A 6,636-nucleotide genomic window follows, 5' to 3' on the forward strand; every position below is an offset into this window, starting at 1 on the left:
TAAACATTAAAGCAGAGACACTAAATCTCCTGGAAGAGAAAGTAGGAGGAACTCTTGAAGACAGGGTAGGCAAAGAGTTCATGAACAGAAATCAAATCACACAGGAAACATTTGAAAGAATTAACAACTGGGACTTGCTCTTACTGAGAAGTTTTTTCATGTCAAAAGAAATTAACAACAAAGTGAAAAGACAACACACAAATTTGGAAAAAAATCATGACAAATAAGTACTCAGACAAAGGTCTGCTCTCTAGAATTTATAAAGAAGTAAAAAACACTAGGGCCCCAAAATTTAAAGACCCCATCCAGAAATGGGCATCCGAGATGAACACACACTTCTCAGAGGATGAAATCAAAGAAGCAAATAAATATATGAAAATATGTTCCACATCACTAGCCATCCATGAAATCCAAATTAAAACAACATTGAGATGTCATCTCACCCCAGAAAGAATGGATATCATAAAGAAATCACCCAACAACAAATGTTGGAGAGGCTGTGGGAAAAAACGTACCCTTCTCCACTGCTGGTGGGAGTGTAGACTGGTGCAACCCTTATGGAAATCAGTATGGAGACGCCTTCATCATATCTTAGGGATATATGTGTGCCTATGTTTATAACAGCACAATTTGTGATAGCCAAATGCTGGAAACAACTAAGAGGCCCATCACCTGAGAAATGTTTGAAAAAGTTGTGGTATTTTTACACAATGGAGTATTATTCAGCTATTAAGAATGATAAACTCCAAGCCTTTATATTGAAGTAGATGCCACTTGAACATATACTCATAAGTGAAATAAATCAGACACACATGTGTAAATATAGTATAGTATCCCTAGTGTAAGAACTAGAAAGAAGAAATACAAATAGAAAGGTATAATACAAGTAAAAGGAAAGCAGTATCTCGAGGACTAACTAATCAAGAGAGGGAAAGGAGAAGAGCTAAGAAACATGACAATGTCAAGCCATACCAGTTATATGTACAAGATGGGCAAGGCAATGATTCTGAGAATCTGCAGAAGATTTTTTAATCTAGCAGTTAATTGGAAAGATTCTCACCCTGACTGTGTATCATGATACCTGTGAAATAAGCAAATGCACTGCAGATCGTAATCTGTAATTGTAGTTTCATGCTTGGAGTGCCTGTCATTATGGTCTTCTGAATATGGGCTGCTTGTCATGATTTGCCAGTTGCTGCTATGCTGTCTCTTGGGTAGATGGTTGTTCAAAAAGAAGGGGGTGGTGAATGAAGGCAAGAGACAGCAAAAGGAATATTGTGGAACTGTCCTGTTTCAAGGGTGTATATGGTTAGATTTTTTGACTTATGTGTAAACATAAGAAGTATATAATTTTTGTGCCTATTTTTAAAATATATTCAAATTTTTACATTTTTTATCATATTCTGTAGGGACTTAAAGTTCAGCATATTAATACTTGATGAAAAGTACCTGTTTCATGTTTATGCCTAAGATGTTTGATATGCAGGCAGATAGTGAGGTTAAGCTTAACAGCCTAAGTTGTATGGTAATAACCATAAGCTTTTTTTCTGGAGGGTTAATAACCTAAGTTTACAGACATAAATTAGAGAAATCAGAGGGCTGCAAGGAAAGCCTACATTTTGGTCCTAACCTTCCAAATTCAATTAAGACTCAGGACATATAAGAACTTCTACTGTAACGTCACGTAACTCAGTAGTGTCCCAAATTTTCTGATCAAGGAGATTATGGTGCCAAAGAGGAAAGTGATCGATAATGTAGAATGTGCCTAAGGAGAGTCACATGGAGAGAAAACCTTCTCTCAGGCTTTCACAGAGAGCACATTGGCCAATCAATGGCCGTGACTCATTCACAGGACTGACACTGACAAAGGTTCTACAATCTGAGGTATAGGATCTCAGGACAAATCCTGAGGGGATTTCATGACTGTGTGAGATCCAAAATCTACAAATCTTGTTGCATAGGTCCTGCTTTACCTTGTTCTTAACCATCCAGCAGAAAAGTATAAAAACGAAGTATAAAAGTAAAGCCATTCTGTTATGTTGAGCTGTGGGGGACTCAGGTCAACAATTTCTGACATTGCCAGTGAAGCAGAAGACCCAATAGTGTTATGGACTACTGGACTCTTTTAGGATATTTTGCTAAGTTTACACACCTATAATATTCAAAGAAGGAAACTTAACAAAGAAAGGGTATACAGATGAATGTCCATTGTGTATCTGTTGTACAGCAATTAAGCACTGGGCAGAATGTATGCTATGTGTTAATTATTGAAACTGTCCTACCAATTTCATTTGAAACTGTCTCATTGCTATTTGTTTCTCAATAAGATTATGGGAAAAAAGAAGTCCACATGGCCCTCTCCATGCAAACTTTTTCTCACTGATCACCTTCCCAGAGTCCTCCCTGAGATTTTCTAGGCCCCTGCAGCCCCGGCACTCCTTTTCCTGATTTTTTTTTCTTTCACAGCTCTGTGCTCCTCTGACACTGGGCACCCACCTCCAGGTGATTCAGGGAGGGAGGGGCTGTGCTCCCCACTATATCTGTCACCCCCGTAGATCCAGGTCAGAAGGGAGACCCCCCTTGATTGTGGCATGAATTAGGGGACACTGCAGGGGTGCTTGTTCATTTAGAGTCCTTCTGAGACGAGGGCAGGAAAAAGTGAGACAGAGGCTGAGTGTCAGAAAGGGAACAGGGGGATGTGGACCCTGAGGGCACAGGAAACCAGCAGAGGGTGAGGGCACAGCAGGCAGAGGCCTGACCTTCCAGAAGGAAGCCTCAGCTCTGAGGTCCCTGATAGCTCAGTAATGCATGATAGAGTAGCGTCCCTGGTCTGAACTGGGAGACATGAAGTCCCTTGTTCTCCGTGGGGTGGAGTCTCACCTGAGCATCCATCTCTGCCTCATCCTCAGCCTCTGTATCCTTCTTAGTGGCATCTGCAGGGACAGAAATGAAATCACCTCTTGGGCAAGTTCTGAGGTCTCTCAGCCCCCCAATATCTGCCCAGGAAAGCTGTGGACACAGAGTCGGACAGGTGTGTAATTTCCCACACCCAGTTCCGGGCCTTCACTCTGACTGAGCCCTGAGCCCTAGCATCCTCCTTCCCCTGTGAAGCTGAGACCTTCGTGTGTCTCCCAACTAGCGCTCCTAAGACCACTCCAGAATCTCCTACAGGATGGACCTTGTGTTCTGTTCTGAGCTGTGCACAAGGGACTCCGTGCAGACTTGGCCCCTCAGACAGGTTTCTCTGTGGACCTCGGCACCCACCCTTTCTGAGGTCACCCAGCTCACCTGTCTTCCCAATTCTTCTCTGGTACCAGTAGAGGAAGAGGAAGAGGAGGAGGAGCAGCAGCAGCAGGGAGCAGGGCACGGAGACCCAGGTCATAACCTTGTTGTTCCCTTGAAGGCCAGGAGTGCTGCCTTAAAGGGAAACATTGCTGCTTCCCTGAGCACCTGTGGGTGCAGCCTCCTGAGATCTTTGCATCCCAGCCTCATGCTCTCCCAGGTCTGCATATGCAATGGCCACTACTCATGTACGTTAGTGAGGAGGAGACAGTTGTGGAGAGAGGGGAGCTGCCAGCCCAGAGAACAAAAACGAAACCCAGAAGGGGTTGAACCCAGGGAGCTGAAATATCTGTCTCTGTCACTGCACATAGGGAAAGGACCCATACAATGTGAGGGTCTGGACACTGCGCTGAAAGGTCACCTCTCTAGGACTCACAGCAAGGTTGAGCACCAGAGGAACTTGAAGGTTGTGGCCAGGCTTCCCCTTTACACCTGGAGACACTGAGCCCTAACCAGGAGGGGCTGGTCCAAGTCTGCATCTCCAGAAGAGGCTGCACCAGACCCACAGCTCAGCCCCTGCCCTTCCCAGCAGCACCTTCACTCTCCAACCTGGAGTCCAGACTCTGTTTTGAGGGCTCATACTCAGGACCTGCTAGGAGGGTTGGGGATGGGAGGGACTGGGCTCCACACTCCACACTCCAGCTACTGCTCCTCTCCGGGCTGGACCCTAACATCTCCCACAGCTCTGACCACTCCCCATGAAGCCCATATTCACAGCCCTTTGGGTCCAGGTTCTTTCCCCACTTCCCTATCCCTGCACACAAATGGAGACAAGCCTGGAACCAGGACTGAGATGGGCTGAGCATCTCCAAGCAGCCGGGACACAGATAGGGGGAATAGAGCCAGGTCTCCTACTGTGTAGCTGGGTGCTAAGGGTTAGGATGGGGTCATCCTCAGGATGATGACTGAGGGGATGGAGGGCTTGTTCTGTCCCATGGTGGATTCTGCCTTCCCATCTCCCTGTGCTGTGACCTCTGTCCCCAGGGCACATTCTAGGCAGATAGGATCAGTGATGACCATAGGCTCAGGATGAGTCCACCTCTGCCTGGTTCTCCCAGAGCCCCTCACACCCAACCCCAGGCTTCCCAGGGAGATGGTCAGAAGAACCCTGAGCTCAGCCATGCTGGGGTCACAGGCAGCACACCTGAGACTGTGAGCTCCAGGGGCTTGTTGGCCTGTGACATCAGGTATGGAGAGGAGTTCCAAGAGCCATAGCAGCTGTAGGTCCCCCTGAGGGCTGAGCTCACAGCTTCCATGGAGAATTCTTCCTGGACTTGCTGAGCTTGGAACTCTGATCTCAGATGCAGGGTGGGATTGGCTGCCTCTTCCTTGGACAGAAGGAAAGTGTCAATCGGGCTCTGTGACTGACACAGCAGGGTCACATCCTCTCATGAGGACACCGTGGGTCCTGTGGGCACCAAGAGAGATAGTGTGGCAGGAAGCTGTACTGGAGACAAGGACAGCTGTGAGGGGCAGCCCTACCTTGTCCTGAGCTGAGGTCTCATGAGCTCTGTCTCTGAGGACACTCAGTCCCTATTGCTTTGACCTGTAATGTAGCCACACCTACCTCCTTCGACTTTTTTCCTTCCTCAAACACGAACTTCACACTTATCGTCAACACTTTGATTACCCCAGCAGGTCCTGGGTCCTTGACAGAGCCCTGTGATCAGGACATTCAGGGAGATCATTGGGGGCCAACCAATTAAAGCATGGCTGTGTGCACTGGACCACCTGTAGTGGCCCCATTTGGAGTTGCTCCCAGAGCCCAGAGTGAGGTCATTTTGTGATAGCTCAGGTTGGGTGCTGAGCAGGGCCCTGGAGGAGGTCACCTGCACCCTCTTTAGATGGAGTGAATCTGTCATGGCTGAGGTTAGAGTGACTCATGAAGGTCAGGTTGTGTACAAGGGGAAGGACAGGGCCCTGCTGTGTTCAGAGGGAGGGCTTTCTGGGCAGCCTTGGAGGGAGGAGAAGCTACTGACTGTCACATTGAGGTTTCTAGCTCTGTAGACGTTCTGATCTAACCTCCTCCTGGGGATCAGTTATTAATGCATTCAGACATGACTGGGTCAGAGAAAGGACTTCCTCACCTGAGACAAGGAGCTCCGGGGAAGCACTGGGCTCCGACCACAACTCGGGTTTGCCACTGTAATAGCCATAGCATCTGAATGTCCTCCTCTGCCTGGGGGTCACGGGGCCCACAGGGAACAGTGCCTTGGTCTGCCCACTGGGGTGTTGCTGTGATTTCAGTGTCGAAGAGAGCTTGTCTTCTTCCTCAGTCAGAATGAACCTGTCAAATCCCTCCTCTGAGCCACACTGGAGGGTGACATTCTCTCCTGAGGTCACCACAGGATGAGGCAGAGCTGAGAGGCTGGGTTTGCTGTAGGCTTCTAGGAGAGAAGGAGACAGTGTCTTTACTGGTCTTGTACTTCCCACACTGCCCACAGGGCTGGGCTTTGAGAGGGGGACAATCCGGAGAACAGAGTGCTTCCTGAGCACACTGGGTAGGGTTCAGACCTAGAGTGCCCTCTCACCTGTCACCACCAGATTCAGGGGCTCACTGGGCTGTGACAAGCCAGCAGGACTGCGGTAGTAACAGCGATATCGTCCTGCCTGGCGCTTTTTTATGGATGGGATGGAGAACTTGGCCTTGTTCCTGGGCTCAGGAGAGGTCTGTATGTCTGAGAAGGCTGGGCTGCCCTCTCTGTACAGATGGTATTGCTGGGCCTCCAGAGTCCCCTCACACCACAGGGTCACAGGACTCCTCCATGGAATCACAGAGCCTGGCTGAGCCTGGAGCTTGGGTTTTGGGGCAGTCCCTGCAGGAAGCAGATGAACACGGGTGGTGGGTCCTGACTGTGCACAGTGAGTCCTGCATGGAATTAACAGTAAGGCTGATCTAAGAGGAGAAGAAGACACCTGAGAAACCTCTGCAGCTCCCACTGGACTCTCTCATTTGTACTTTCCCTTCCCATTCTGGTCCCCATGTCTCTGGTCTCACTGTCCCCCACAGTCTGCCACTGAGTTCACCATCCCTTGGCTCCATCTCCAATCTCATGTCGGGGTCCTGACAATGTCTTTGGGTCATGTTCTTAGTCATTAAAGCAAAAATCTGGAGCTTTCTCACCTGACTCCTGGAGTTCCAGAGGGTCACGGGGCTCTGAGCACGCCTGGGGCTGGCTGGAGTAACAGCCAGAGCATCTCAGCATTCACCTCTGCCTGGGGGTGACAGGACCCACAAGGAACGGGGCCTGGACCAGCCTACTGAGACCCCATTGTGAGACCAAGGTCCAAGAG

The 6,636-nt window shown here is 48.7% G+C and overlaps 1 pseudogene; it reads right to left on the reverse strand.

Moving 5' to 3' along the window:
• Positions 1-4,218: 4,218 nt before the first annotated feature.
• LOC101569345 overlaps positions 4,219-6,636 on the reverse strand; it is a 3,576-nt pseudogene continuing 1,158 nt past the window's right edge.

This window comes from Octodon degus, unplaced genomic scaffold (assembly GCF_000260255.1).
Source record: "Octodon degus isolate 3935 unplaced genomic scaffold, OctDeg1.0 scaffold00320, whole genome shotgun sequence".
Classification (NCBI taxonomy): Eukaryota; Metazoa; Chordata; class Mammalia; order Rodentia; family Octodontidae; genus Octodon; species Octodon degus.